This window comes from Odocoileus virginianus, chromosome 21 (genome assembly GCF_023699985.2).
Source record: "Odocoileus virginianus isolate 20LAN1187 ecotype Illinois chromosome 21, Ovbor_1.2, whole genome shotgun sequence".
Taxonomy (NCBI): domain Eukaryota; kingdom Metazoa; phylum Chordata; class Mammalia; order Artiodactyla; family Cervidae; genus Odocoileus; species Odocoileus virginianus.
The window spans coordinates 21,187,034-21,202,375 of record NC_069694.1 but is presented as its reverse complement, the minus strand read 5'-3'; the positions used below and the strand labels follow the sequence as shown (position 1 = coordinate 21,202,375).

General features: G+C 41.1%; 1 protein-coding gene across 6 annotated transcripts in view; it reads right to left on the bottom strand.

The window, feature by feature from the left end:
- The window catches only part of PPARGC1A (PPARG coactivator 1 alpha), a 694,460-nt gene that overhangs the window by 173,899 nt on the left and 505,219 nt on the right, over positions 1-15,342 (bottom strand). The window lies entirely within an intron of this gene.

Sequence of the window (15,342 nt, the reverse complement as noted above, 5' to 3'; positions counted from 1 at the left end):
GTTCACCATCCTAAATGTAGTACAGAAAATAAGCACATTTTTTTTTCACTAGCAGTTTAGTAATGCTAATTATGGGACTATCCAGTTTTTACATATTGCAAATTTACTAATTAGTATATTGCATGTTTATTAATATGTTAGTAAACAAGTACACATTTATTTTAAATGATAGTCATTTTAAAGGCTTTTTGGATACTTCTGTACTATCTGTAATTTAAATGTAATATTCTTTTATATTTAAAAGAATTCTAGAGAATTCTTTCATGCTGTTTTCAACCTAAGATCTTTTAAAAAGAACTCACATTTAAATTTTTAATTTGAAGAAGTTTAAATAAAAGTTCAAAATATTCTCAACAATTGTATATACATAATTTTGGCATAATTCTAGTAGAGACCAACTAGAAATATAAATGTTGATTAACAAAGCAAATTAAGATGGAGAATAAGAATATAAATAGAAAGCATATATGTATCTATCTCTACAAAGTTGTGAAGAAATAGATTGTTTCATATTAAGAGGCAATATTCTATTCTTTTTTACTTGTCATAATTATAACATGTTAGAAATCTGAGTCGGTTTCTCTATTTCCTAACCACTAAAGGCTGTGCTAAGAGAAGATATTTACAATAATTGAAGATCAAAGAAAATTATCTGATATTTAACACCACGGCCCAGTCTTATATGCACAACCAAGAAACAGCTGCACATAAATCCTCAGTTTTGCTGTTGCCTTGCTCTTTGCACTAAGCATCCCTGGATATCACTGTTTGCTAGAAGAGATATCAGAGAGAAGCTAATAAGAAAAGGCCAAGGTAAAAAGGCAGGAACATTCCATTTTTCTTGAAATAGTATCTTTCTTTTGAGGAAAAGTTATACTTCAGTTGAGGAGATAACCAAAACGTTTATCTACATTCAATTTAAGTTCAAATCAAGGTCCACGTATTAAATACCAGCATGGTTACTTGCAGCATTTCCTCAAAATGGGGGAAAAAATCCATGACAATGATTTTCTTTTAATGATGCTTTTCAAATGTATTCAAAGCACCCCTATGCTTCTGTTACTATTAATAAATGTTAATTCTTTACCCTAGAAAACCTCTGGAAATACACACAACATCTGCCCAGAATATAAAGCAACATTGATTTATGCCTTGAATGTAGAGTTACAATGAATAACAAGCAAATTCATTATGATGGCATAAAAATATCAAAATAAATTACTCCCTAGTATCTATACCACATTGTAGGTTATTAGTTATTAATATCATTATTCATGACAGGTTTAACTACTGATGTAAAGGAGTAATTTTCTTTATTACTACACGTTCCTCTAAAATCGGTTAGTTGACAGGGTCGAAATCTAGGTAACTTAGAGTGAATGTTCAAAAAAGCAGCAGTGTTAGATGTGTCTGAAAAGAAATCTGCATGATGCAGGATTCAAGTAAAAGCCCTGGGGTGTACATTGGTCATTTACTAATATTTTTACTGAGTAATAATTGCTGATGTGTACTGAATACTTACTATGTGCTAGCCTTTGAAGTAAGCACAATAGGTATCATTCCCATTTATTATTATGATTTTGCAAGGTAGAAATTATATCTTCATTTTACAAGTGGAAAAAAAACCAGAACAGATATTTTAAACAACTTGGTTGTTGTTCTCTAATTCCTATCTGACTTTTTTTGCCACCCCATGGACTAGAGCCCTCCAGGCTCCTCCGTCCATGGGATTTCCCAGCAAGAATACTGGGGTGGGAGGCCATTTCCTTCTCCAGGGGCGTCTTCCCAACCTAGGGATCAAACTCGAGTCTCTTCTTTACCGCTGAGCCACCAGGGAATCCCTAGCACTAGAACTTAGGTATTCTTAACTCCCAAGTTCTTTCTCCAGATCAGAAGTCTGGAAACTTTCTGTTAAGAGCCTCATAGTAAACATTTTTGGCTTAGTGGGTTGTGCCTTCTCTGTGGCAACTACTCAACTCTGCAGATGCAGAGCAAAAGCAATAATTGACAATGCGTCAGGATTGAACCTGGCTGGGTTCCAGTAAAGCTTGAGTTAAGGACACTGAAATTTGAATTTCATATAATTTTATGTCATATTTTTCTTCCTTTTCTCCAACCATTTAAAAAATATAAAAGGCATTCAACAGATGAATGGATGAAGAAGATGTAGCGTGTGTGTGTGTGTGTGTGTGTGTGTGTGTGTGTAATAGACTATTTATGATAGAACATTACTCAGCCAAAGAAAAAGAATGAAATAATGCTGTCTGCAGCAACATGGATGGACCTAGAGATTATCATACTAAGTGAAGTAAGTCAGACAGAGAAAGACAAATATGTTACACTTATATGTGGAATCAAAAAAAAATAGTATAAATGAACTTATTTACCCAACAGAAACAGACTCATAGACATCGGAAACAAACATAAAAGAAGGGAAGGAGGGATAAATTGGGAGTTGGGGATTAATGGATATACACTATCATATATAAAATAAATAAATAACAAAGATTTACCACATAGCACATGGAACCAGATTGAAAAATAAACTATACTGGAAAAAAATTAATAAGTATATATAAGCACTGATATAACTGAATTAATTTTCTGTACACCTGAAACTAACTTACTTTTGTAAATCAACTCCAAAAAAATTCTTAGCTCTCAAGCTAAAAACAAAAAGAGACGGCAACCCGGATTAGGTCAAAGGGCTGTAGTATGTAAAACCTACTCTGTACTAGTACTGTGCACTCATATTACCTGGGGATCTGGTTCAGTGCAATTCTGATTCAGGAGCTGTGGGGTAAGGTCTGGAACTTCTGAATTTCTATCCTACTCCCAGGTGATGCTAGTCCACGGACCACCACGCTCTGAACAAAACTCTACAGACTAATGCTCTCCTAAGCAGTCTGAAGCACGCAGTTGTCCAGGCTGCGAAGATTCGAGGCCCCAGCCCCATCCTTATCGTTCCATATCCAGTTTATCTTCCTAGAGGCTCTGCCTCCTCTGTACCCCAATACCACTGACAATCACATCTTCCAGATAGGTCCCCAGTCTTCAGTCCCTTCTCTTTGAAGTCTCTTTTCTATTTGGCAATCTGGAACTTCTTCCTTTTTCAAATAAAACCCAAACTTTGTTGTTTAACTGCTAAGTCGTGTGCAACTCTTTTGGGATCCGATCAACTGTAGCCTGCCAGGCTCCTCTGCCCATGTGATTTCCCAGGCAAGATTACTGGCGTGGGCTGTCATTTCCTTCTCCAGGGGATCTTCCCGACCCAGGGATCAAACCACGTCTCCTGTGTTGTAGGAGAATTCTTTACCACTGAGCCACCAGGGAAACCCAAAACCCAAATAGTTGCCTCCCTAACTCATAGTCATCCCAGTTGTGGCCCAATGCACACAGAATAAGATTCAAACACTGTTTTTCCACAGTCTCACCTAACCCACCTTACCAATTTTATCTTGTCTGGCACCATTTCCTAATAATAATCAAGACAACAGTAGCCCCAAACTTAGGTGAAGCTCTTGTCATGTAGAAGATACAAATGTATTTCTTTTAACCTTTGCTCCAGACTACTGTATGAAGAAAGATCTATTATTTCTACTTTTACAGGTGAGGAAACTAAGATGTAGATCTTAAGGTACCCAAAAGTATAAAGCTCATAACCAATACATATAAAGCCAGAATTTAAACACAGGCATTCTGACTCAAGCCCACAACCCAACCATTAAGGTGTGCATGCCTGCTCAGTTGCATCAGCCATGTCTGACTCTTTGTAACCCTATGGACTGTAGCCTGCCTGGCTCCTCTGTCCGTGGGATTCTCCAAGCAAGCATACTGGAGTGGGTTGCCATGCCCTCCTCCATGGGATCTTCCCAACCTAGGGACCAAACCCGAGTCCCAAGCATCTCGTGCATTACAGATGGATTCTTTACCCTCTGAGCCATTTGGGAAGCCAACCACAAAGGTGTATTCTTTCCCAAAGTCATTCCAAGCATTCATCACACGGCACCACTTGAGTCCCTGACGCATGCCACATCTTTGTAGAGGCTCTTCTCTGCCTACAACCTCCTTTCCGGCACTGTCATTTGTCCCCTCCTCTCTCTGCACTCAGCTCACAAGTCAACCCCTCTTCAAGTCTCTTTTGCCTCCCTCTCTTCCAGCAGTACAGACGTGGCCACCGAGTCATTATTTAACCTATGTCAATTTCCCTTACCAGCACTGATTTCCCTTAAGGGAGGGGAGGGGTTCTGTTTTATTTTTTTCTGGTACCAACATCAGTTAATACCACGCTTGATAAGTAGTAAGTGTTTAATAAATATTCAACAGGTGAACAGGAGGATTGAGGAATAAATGAATGGGTAGGAATTCCACTTAACAAATCACTCTTAGCCAATTATCTGTATAAAGAAGGGAATGAATCAGAAAAGTTCTGAATTACTTTCATCAAAACCAATCATATATTTATTCATTCATTCACATGCTTATTTAGTGTCTTCAGCTTGCTGGGCACAATGCTAGGTCCTGACCATACAATAGCAGAGAGAGGAAAATCCTTGCCAAAACTGACTGAAGGAGCACTCTTTTAGACAGATATACACATACTCATAACAAAAAAGACTACTGTTTACAGGTGTAATTTATAACTGTATTAACCAACTTGTATGTGTACAATGTCCATGGGATTTCCCAGGCAAGAACACTGGAGTGAGTTGCCATTTCCTTCTCCAGGGGATCTTCCCAACCCAGGGATCAAACCTGTGTTTCATGCATTGGCAGGTGGATTCTTTACCCCTGATTAACCAGGGAAGTGCATGTGTACAAATAAGAATCAGTTCCTTCCAGTATTAAAAGAATATGTATTGCAAATATGGCAAGAATATGGGATGTTGACAAAAGGATAGAAGGACACTTGAGGTTAGGTTGATTATACTGTCCACTTGGAGCCTCAAAACTGTAGTAGTTTTGCATTTGATATATTTAGTTGCTAGCAACCCATTCCTGAGTGTGCATTCAAATAACAACACTGAAAATAAGAAAAGTAAAGAGATATGAAACAACAACTTTCTGTGGCTTAACAAACAGTTATCTTGTGAAGAAATGGAAAGTTATACTTGTTGAACTGCATATGAAAAGCACAAATGATTTAAGTTCACTCTATCCAAGTTTAAATTAAGTTTCAAGTATTGGATTATTTTAACAATAATCATCATTTTGCTTACTTTTCATTTTACTTACTGGTCATTTTTACTGAACATAGAAGTGTAGTTACAATAGAAATAGAAGCAGTATTATTGAAAAATATATATATAACCTGACATCCTTATAAAATTTTCATAAAAATATGGCAAGATAAACTTGTAAATTAGTATATGGAGATTTAAAATAGCTGATAACTTGACTTCGGACCAACCACAAATTCATACAAAATTAGATATGAATGCAGGGGCCTAAACATAATTTTCAATTTGTAACTCAGAATTTTCTTTACCCTGTTTAATGTTCTGCTTAACTTTAAGTATCTGTATCAATTGTAATTTGTATCAACTGTAATCAGTCTGACAATTCATTTAACCTTAATGGTATCAATTTTGCTCAAGTATAGTGAGTTTTCAAATAAATGATCTTATCTGGATATCAGTATCTGTATTTGTGACTGTAGCTCATTGCCCTTTCTGTAAGCAAAGAAATAAATATAAAATATTTTTCTTATAGAAATATGTTTTCTTAATATGGTTAATGGGAAACACATAATAGAAAATGAAGGTTTTGTACTTGCAATATCTGTAGTAAAATTACTCCTAGAAAGTGCTTAAGTGTATTTGTAAAATGCGATTATCTTTAGCATAGTCTTAGACATAAAATAAAAATAGGTTAATATGCTTTTCCCACCAAGGGAGGCTAGAAAATGTTTGTAGAGATACACCCAAGCAGAATCCTAGTTGCTTTAATTTCTTAAAGAGTGTTAGTATGATTTACCCTCAAAGGGTCCATTAATATTGACAGAAGGAACAGAATTTGGAAGATATCCTAGAACTTCAGTATGCAAATAAATGACTTTAGCTAGTACCCTTGATTTACAAAAAAATTAAATACATGAAGCCTTTAGCACTCTATGTTCAGTCCTGCTCCAAGTGCAAGGTGTTCGGCGTTGGAGAGGAGTCTTCCCTTTACTGTCTCATCAGGGAATGAATACTTTGATTGAGGGGAGCCACTGCCACCATATGGCCCTCTTCAATGGAGTCAACCTGAGGAGGGGCTCTCTGCTGACACAGAACTAAGCAGAAAACAAAGTGAACACCTGCTCAGATAAAAATCCATCAGGATATTTGAATCGGCTGCCCAGTCTCCAAATTATTTGCAGGCACCAAGTCCAGAGTAAAATGAAATACGCCCCTCTTGCATATTTCAGTAATTATTCTGGTGTTAGAATGTGCATGACATACTCCTTCGCAACTGGCCAGTATGATTTTTAATCCTATAGAAGGTGGTGATATGAGGGAACAGTTTAAGAGATTAGAAATTTAGGCCTCTCCCCCTCCGCCATTTCTTCAGTGGGACTTCTTCAGCTGGTCTCTCTATCTTCAGACCAGCCCAGTGTGGCTCTGGAGAACACCACACCCCCAGCTTCCTCTTGACTATTTGGAAAGATACCAACAGTGACCGCTGTGATGCTCACTGTCCTTTTAAGCCCTCAGGTGACTGGAAGGCCTGGGACTCTCCTATGAAGGTAGGAAGAGGAGAGTGCATGTGACAGGTCAATCTTTCTCTCCTCTGCTCTCTGATCAGCACTTCTTTGTCCTTCTCATTTATAGAGCAGAACTTCTATATCAGCTGGGAAGGTGATGGCAGCAGAAGATTTCGAATCATTGGCTGCACAAGTAAAAAGCTGCTTATCAGGAAGTGCACCAGGCCACGGTGAGCTCAGCGAGCTCCCGTAATGAGTGCCCAAGAGCAGAGGGGAAACCTTGAGTCTATAAAAAAAGCAACTCAGCCTCTAAGCTTGGGCAGCCTGGGCAAGTGCTCAAAATGGTGATTTCAAGGCCAGACTAATGAGCTAATAAATTATAGTCACTTCACACGCAACATGGTATGATTTTTCCTGCTGAGCTGAATCAGGTAGCAATCTAGGCTAACCTTTAAACACTGATTTGAAATCTCCCAATAACATAGCCCGATAGATTCAGCCTCGATTTTAGATATGAAGGCCTAAGTTTTCATCATTTTGTGTCAGAAATATCTCCAGAGAGGTAGCGATTTTGTCCCCCAGGGACATTTGGCAATATTGAGAGTCGTTTTTAGTTGTGACGACAAAGGGGTGGGGTTGGCTTCTGGCATCTAATACATAGAGATGAAGGATATTGCTCAACATCCTACAGCATAGGATAGTGCCCCTCTCTATGAAAAGAATTATATAGCCTAAAACATCAATAGTACTGAGGTAGTATTAAGAAATCCTTCTCTGGAATACCCCTGGTGGTCCAGTGGGTAAGACACTGCCTTCCAACTCAGGGGTTGAGGGTTCGATCCCTGGTCAAGGAGCTAGGACCCCAGATGCCTCACAGCCAAAAAAACAAAACATTAAAAAATAATAATATTGTAACAAAATTCAATAAAGACTTTTTAAAAATCCTTGTCTAGAGGGTACAAAACTAGGTAAACCACAGCTAGTCTGACCAACAGGAGTGAACTGGCATAATCTGGCTCCTAATTTGAGAAGCAGGACTGAGCAAAACCTACAGGTCCACTAGCATTCCACTGAGCAAGCCTGGGTCAAATCCTCTACGAAGTCCTGTTGGGCAGGCGCTTGTCCTGTGAAAATGACTAAATGGAAAGAGGAGTAAAATCATCATGATTTCCAGCAGAGAGCCCCATCAATTTGAGAGGCGCGCGTGTCCTGCAAATGGGGAAGTTTTAACGAGCATGCCCAATTAGCTCTATTGCCTCCACCTAGTGTGAAAGCCATCACCTTGCTTCAGTGCCTGAGGCTTCACGTTCCCCTTAAGCTGCCTCAATTCATAACAAAATTAAGTATCACTAAAGTAAGTCGTTCCACTTTCTCTGGGAACCCGGTGGACTAGTGGGCTTATAAGCACATGACAGAATAATAGTAGTTAGATTATCTATCAGCTCTGATCACTGAGTGCTCTCACGTCCAGGCATCAAGGAAATAATCTCTGAAGAGTTGCTATAATTTATGTTTCTATGTTTCAGTTTAGCTAGGTCTTCATGTTGGTGGAAAAGGCAAAAAAAAAAAAAAAAAAAAAGACTAAAAGGATGTGCATGTGTAGTTTTTCCAGATAGTTCTTTAAAAAATAATCACAGGTCTAGGCAGCTAATAATAATGTCAAGAACGGGGCAGTTGCACCATTTTACTATTATCATCTCATAGCAATGCTCTCTCTTCAGAAAACATCTGCCACCACAGCAGAAGCTCTGATGACAGAACAATGATTTAGATTTAATTTCCCTCTGAGTAAAATTTCATCAAACTTGAAAGAGAGTCAGAATATCCTAACTCAAATCCCAGGGCAGGGCAGTTCCACACGTGGAGGACTTCGGGGAATGCGGCTAAAGTACATGACACAATTTAGCCCTATGCTTCCATAAGAACCATACAGTGCTGAGAAATCCTACTGGAGATAGCATCCATCTCCCTTACTGACCCTTCCTATAAAAGGCTAGCACACCTGTGGGTAATTTCAGCATAAATCCAGTCCCTAGAACAACCACCAGGCTGGCTGATGAGGCCACATGGTCCGCCACCCTCCCGTGTCACCTGTTAACCGCATTATAACCACGTGGAACCAAGAACTGGCCTTTTTCACTATGACGATTGGGATAGGTGTTGAGTGGCCACACTCCCTGCCTATCACAAGCGCCCCTGTGCTGGTTACACAGTGATGAGATGCCCATCACAGAGGACTGTCCTGAAATCTTCCTTTTCCCTATATGGTGACACCAGCCCTAAAGGTGTCCAAGTGAATACTCTAACTAATAGGCTGTTTTGAAGACTACGGACAAAGAAATGGGTGCGGGGATCATGACCAATAAAAATAATGAGCATTTGCACTGTTAGATGCCATTTCCAACTACATCAAGCCCTCTGGTTAGTAAGAAAAGAACTAGGAGAAAGATCAAACAGCAAATCTGCTGAGAAGGCCACATGGATCTACCTTCCACAATGCCTTGTCTCTCTCTCTTTTTTTTTTGAATAGCACCAAGAAGAAAGCAGAAGAACCAGGGTGGGGGGACAGGTTTTCTTCCACACAAAACTTTGTAGGACTGAAAATTGTGAATATTCATTTGGCAAAATTATCAAATTCTGTTGTACATTGTGGCTAAAAACAAAGGGTGGCTGAAAGGGACGGAACCTAAGCTTGTCACCTGAGCACAGCACGTTAGGACCATGAATCCTCTGGCCCAACACTCATTTCAAAGAGGAGAAAACCGAAGCTCAGGGAGGGTGAATGATTCACTTCAAACAATCCTCCATTAAGAACACCAGGAAGCAAAACCTTCAACTGCATCATGTGTGTCTCCTCACTGCTCTACTATTTCAGATCCATTGCTGAGAGCAGGGGTCCCCGACCTCCAGAATCTAACGGCTGATGATCCGAGGAGGAGCTGATGTAACAGTTATAGAAATAAGCTGCACAATAAATGTAATTCACTTGAATCCTCCAAAAACCAACCCTCCCACAAGTCTGAAGAAAAACTGTCTTCCATAAAACCTGTTGCCAGTTCCAAAAATGTTGGGCACTGCCGGCTTAGATCGCTCTAGAGTCTACCATCTCTGAGTTCAGGACCATCCCAGACAATTGCCTAAGCATCTAAGCAATAGATGCTTCTCAACTCCCAAATCCAAACTGGGTGTTGGAACTTGGGGTTGGCTCTTTCTAGCCAGGAAGATATTTGTCTGACTCTGAGTAATCCCAGATGTCAACACAAGACTCTTGTTTGCCCAGAGCTTACTGCCTGAACTTGGTTGGACCTGAGAGTGGAGAACCTGCTGGGCACCTGCATGTAGAGATTATAACCTTCACTGAAGCCCAAATAGAGGAGGTGATAAAGGCAGTTGCCATTAGTCTGCCTTTTACTTCTTCCATTTCAATTGTCTCTTGCTCTTTCCTGAACCCACAGGAAAGCGGCACAGCAAGAAACACTAAAAAAAGGGAGGCCTCTTAAGCTCCAGGGACCTGAGCTCCTAGCTGCAAATTTCCTTTCATTCAAAAGCACACTCTCCACCTTTTTTCTCAGCACAACACTTAGCATGCCCATGAGGGGACAAAAGTGTTTCTCACCAGGACTAAGCTGTAAGGTATATTTGAAAATTGAGATTTTTGAATTGCAATTGGCATCTCTCGGTGCCTTTCAGATGGGGGCCATCTAACTGCAAAGTGACATTTTGTGATTGGGACTTGGTGGAGACCCAGTGAAAAACTACAATCAGTTTCTAAAACACAGGCTCAAGAAACTGGGACCTAGCGTTAAACCTAGACAATCTTTCATGATTGTTCGTCAAAGGAAAATAGCAAGAGACATTCATTTTTCAAATTATTCTCCCTCGCTAGCCTCTCTTATTGCTATTACCACGTCCGATATCATTCTTTACCCGCTGCAGAAACCCTTTGTGAGCAAAATACCATTGACAATCTTTACTTTCAAATCCATTCACTCCTGGCAAGAAGCAATCCTGGATGAACTTTCGGAGTGCCCAGTCCAGTTAATGTGTGACCTTTGCTTGATCTAATTTACTTGTCTCTTTTATCCACATATGATTTATATTACATGTGTATTTAAGTAATGCCTTTGTCTTCCAGCACCTATAAGCCCTTACTAAGCATTCATTAAGCCTCAAGTTCATTTGAAATTAGAGATGTCATCCCTTCGTAGAGATGGAGAAATTCTGGAAGGACTGCAGGCCCCCATGGAGGCAGTCTTGACTCAAGCCCTAGAGGGCAATCAATACATTTCTCACCCTCTCCATGGAGTTTAACTGTCCATCAATGTGTGGCCATAATATTAAGTCCCTACTAATTGCATTTATGAACCCTGGCAGTCCTGCATTCACTCCTGGGTGCTCTTGGAAAGTTGGCCAAAGAGATGGAAAATAAGGGTATCGGAGCATGTCTAGAGTGAGGAAGGGCCAGCCATGGAGGAAATATTGAAGTTTTCGATGCCTTAATCTTTTTGAAACAAATATTCCTTACAACATGGTGAAGCAACTGTGATGAAGCCAATAGAGGGAAGTGAAGGTGAAGGCCAGGGGGCCAGTTAGGACGTCTCTGTAGGGTGAATCTAGAGATCACAGTGGCTAAGGGCACAAGTTTTGACATCAGTCAGTCATGGGTTGGAATGCGGGCTTTGTTACTCACCAGATATGTGGGCTATTTATTTCCCTTTTTGAAGAAACTCACTTTTCTTGTCTGTAAAACAGGACTAACAAAAGTCCCCTATATGCTGTGGAGATTCTATAAGATAAAAGTAAATCACCCTGGACCATATTCAGTGCAAGAAATGTTCAGTTATAATTGCAAAAACTGTAATAATGCTCAACTCTGCTGGGCACTCTTCTGTTACTTATTAAACCTTCCAACTGAAGAGGCAGATATTAGATTTGCCTCCATTTTGCAGGTGGAGAAACTAAGGAACAGAGATTTGTAACTGAAGTTATGGAGCCAAGATTCAAACTACAGACTCAGGATAGCAGAATCTGTCCTGCTTGTTACTTCTATAATAATAGCAATTATTGACTACTAAGGCCATAGATTTGGAATGGAGACAGATTGCAGACTGGGTGCCTGGAAGGATGTATGTGTGAGAAGAGAAGGGATAATCTAGACTGGTTCCCTGGGGTTTCGACCTGACCGCTGGTCCATGGTATCTCTCATAGAGGAGGGTGGTAGGTGGTGGGGGACTCAGAAAGAGGAGCAAGTCTGATACATCTGTAGAACATTCAGATATAAATGGTAAATAGGTGGCTGCATACATTGATCAGGTGCTCAAGGCAGAAATTAGGGTGGGTTTATAAACTTGGAAGTCATCAGAATATACAAGGAATTTAAGTATAGATGGATTTGTACCATGCCAGCTCATTTCCTGGGCAGGGGGGACTCACATCACAAGCTAAGGGGAGATCAGCTGGTTCACCCCTCTCTCCATCTTTGACTGTTAAATACTCATCTATTCTTCATCTGAAAGACTACTATGTCCATGAAGCTCTACCATACATTCTAGTTGTGCTGCGTCTAGCACATAGAGGGTGCTAAATAAATGCTTGTGGGCCATGAATGCATTTAAAACTTTAGTGAAAGCTTAACAGATAAATTCTAGTCAGTCTCCAAATTTCTTCTGGCTTCACCTTTTAGTCACTGTACCTCAGTGCAGAAATACAGTATCAACTTTCCACCTCTATAAAATTAAGAAAATAGAGCTAGTGGGAATTAAATGAGATTATAAATGGAAGGTGCTTAGAACATAGCAAGTATCCAATACTCATTAGCAATTAACTGCCAGCTTCTCAGCTCAATGACTGATTAGCCCCTCTGTGGAGGGTTTTAGAAAGTCCTGGCTTAGGTTGAACTTCCCATGGGCCCCTTACAGACCCAGGGGTCCGGGTTCCCAACCTCTTCCTGTAACTACTGTCCTGTAGGATTTATAGCCTGACTGTGACAACTAATTTTGGCACTGTAATGCCTCCTGTCATCTTCCATAAATTTGACATAAATAAATCACAAAATACCCTTTTTATATCGCTTTTTATCTTGCCACGCTCCTTGTTTCTTTTGGAAACAGTTTTTATGGCAAATGCACAGTGTAAATCCACCCAGCAATAAAGCATGCCAAACAAGCGTGTAGAACAGGCACCTGAGAGGAAATTACCCGCCATTTGCAGTGCTCCACACAATTACCAGCAGGATGCTGTGGAGTGGGCCCGTTCACCGCGCCACGCTGTCTTCCTCACGCACAATTTACATAGCCGCAGTGTAAACAACACTGTCACACCACAGGGTGGGGACCCACGGGGCCATGTCTTCGTGCTGGCCTCCTCTGTGGCAACGTGAAGTCAACTTTGCATACCATCTCCCCTGCCCGTTTCCCCGAGGAAGTCGTTTCTCCGACAGCAGCAGCATCCAACAGAACTTACCACAATGATGGAAATGTTCTCTATAGATACATTTGCCATCCAATATGGTCCCCGCTAGTCCCATGTGGCTGTTGCGCACTTGACACGTGAGTCCTGGGACAGAGGAACTAGATTTTTCAATTTGAGTGTAATCTAAGTCTAAAGAGCCACCGGAGCTAGAGGCTACCATGGGGACAGCCTTGGAGAGATTGCTTGATGTGTCTTCCTTTTCAAATATCTTGTTCCACACTTTTTCAATTCCAAATGCCAGGAATCATAGTAAATATGCACTGAGTACCTTCTCATTTGTCCACTCTGCTTTCCTTCTGATGGTGACCCTATGGGGCAGTTATTACAATCTACATCATTTAAATGAGGTCCCTAAAGTTGAGAAGCTTCCCAGGTGGAACTAGTGGTAAAGAACCTGCCTGCCAGTGTAGAGGACGTAAGAGATACGCGTTCAATCCCTGGGTCAGGACGATATCCTGGAGGAGGGCACGGCAACCCACTCCAGTATTCTTGCCTAGAGAATCCCATGGACAGAGGAGCCTGGCAGACTACAGTCCATGGGTTTGCAAAGAGTGGGACATGACTGAAACGACTTCACACACATGCACGCCTGAAGTTGGGAGAGTTTAAGTGACGACTCTGAAGTCTCTCAACTAACACGTGAAGGGGCAGAGACAGGAACCCAGATCTGTCTTCAAAGTTTCGCTGCTCTCACAGTGGTGCTCACACCAAGCATTCTGGCTTCAGGTTATTATAATTAATCATTAGGGCAACTTTTGCATGAATTTGGTAGCACTGCAGGGTTCATACTCAACACCTAGTTCTGCAAAGCTCTCTATCCAGGCATGGCGAAAGCAAGCTTCTCATCGCGCCTTACTGCCCACCAGCTGCTGGTGTGAGAACATGCACTTTCGGACACATCTCTTCATCTGTGTGTTGTTGCCTCACAGGTTTGGTGGTATCACATGCGAGATCCATGGGAAGATGTGCTAAAGAGTAAAAGTGCTGCTCAGATATAAGATCTTGTGATTAAAGGAAACCCTGATGAATCCTACCACACCCTATTTATTTCCTGCCTAAGTTGCCGCAAAATCCATGTGCAATATCATTACCCACTTAGATATTTACTGAACACCCCTAAAAGCCTACACTCTGTGCAGCAAAATTAAAGGAATGCATCCTGTGGCCTTTTCATGATACCAAAATAAAGCCAGGACTATTCACAGCAAAAACCCACCCCACCGTGCACTGATTATTAACTTGTTAATTTCTGTGTCCCAGCTTTTGAAAATGATTCTGGGAGCAACTTATTGAATTTTTAATTTGCAGATTATCAACCAAATTGGCTGCAATGGCTCTGAGCAATGGGGCCTGCATGTCAGCTGGGCAGGTAAAGCAGATGCATAGAGAAAACAGTGGTGGCAAGTTCTGGTGAGATGAGTCTGCTCACCCAGGACCTGGGCTCCTTACTGGCTCCTTGAGAGCTCAGAGTTAAAGAGAAATAATATTTCCCCTTGTAGGTGTTGGGAAGGCAAGAGATAGTGGAATCCTTCCCTAAAGAGATTTCTAAAAAGCATTCCACAGTTTTAACCTCCAAAGCCATTTACCAAGTCTATCTCGTATTATCCAAAGCCTCCCTCTTTCTTTCCCTTCCTTCTTGCTTTCTTCCCTTCCCTCTATTCTTCCTCCTTCCTTGCACTGGGAATACCAGACGGAATAAGGCAGACCCATCTCTGCTCCCACAGGACGCATAGTCCAGCTGAAGGCTGAGGACACAAACAATTTGTAACACAACAGTATGACCAGATCTGTGTATGAAAGGTTACACAGGGACCTCTAGCCCAGAGATGGGGAGGAGTAATGCTCAAGAAGCTTTCCCAGAAAAGACAAATTAAAGGGGGAGCAGGCGTCAACCAGCTGAAGGGAGAGAATGTTTCAGGCTGTGGGGACAGCAGAAGGGAAGAACTGGAAGAAGAAGTTAGGAAGCCAATGGCGGGGCTACAGATACGAGTCCCGCCCCCTCACAGATGCAGGCAGAAGCACCCCAGTGGCAGAAAGCCTCCACCTGCAAATGGTCCTCAAAGTCCCTAAATGCCACTTGTTAGTCATTTGTCCTCCGCAAAGTGACTTCACCTCTCTAAGCCTCATTCTCCACATCTGCAAAATGAGAATCAGGACAGTATTTGGGTTGAGAATGAGAGGAAAAG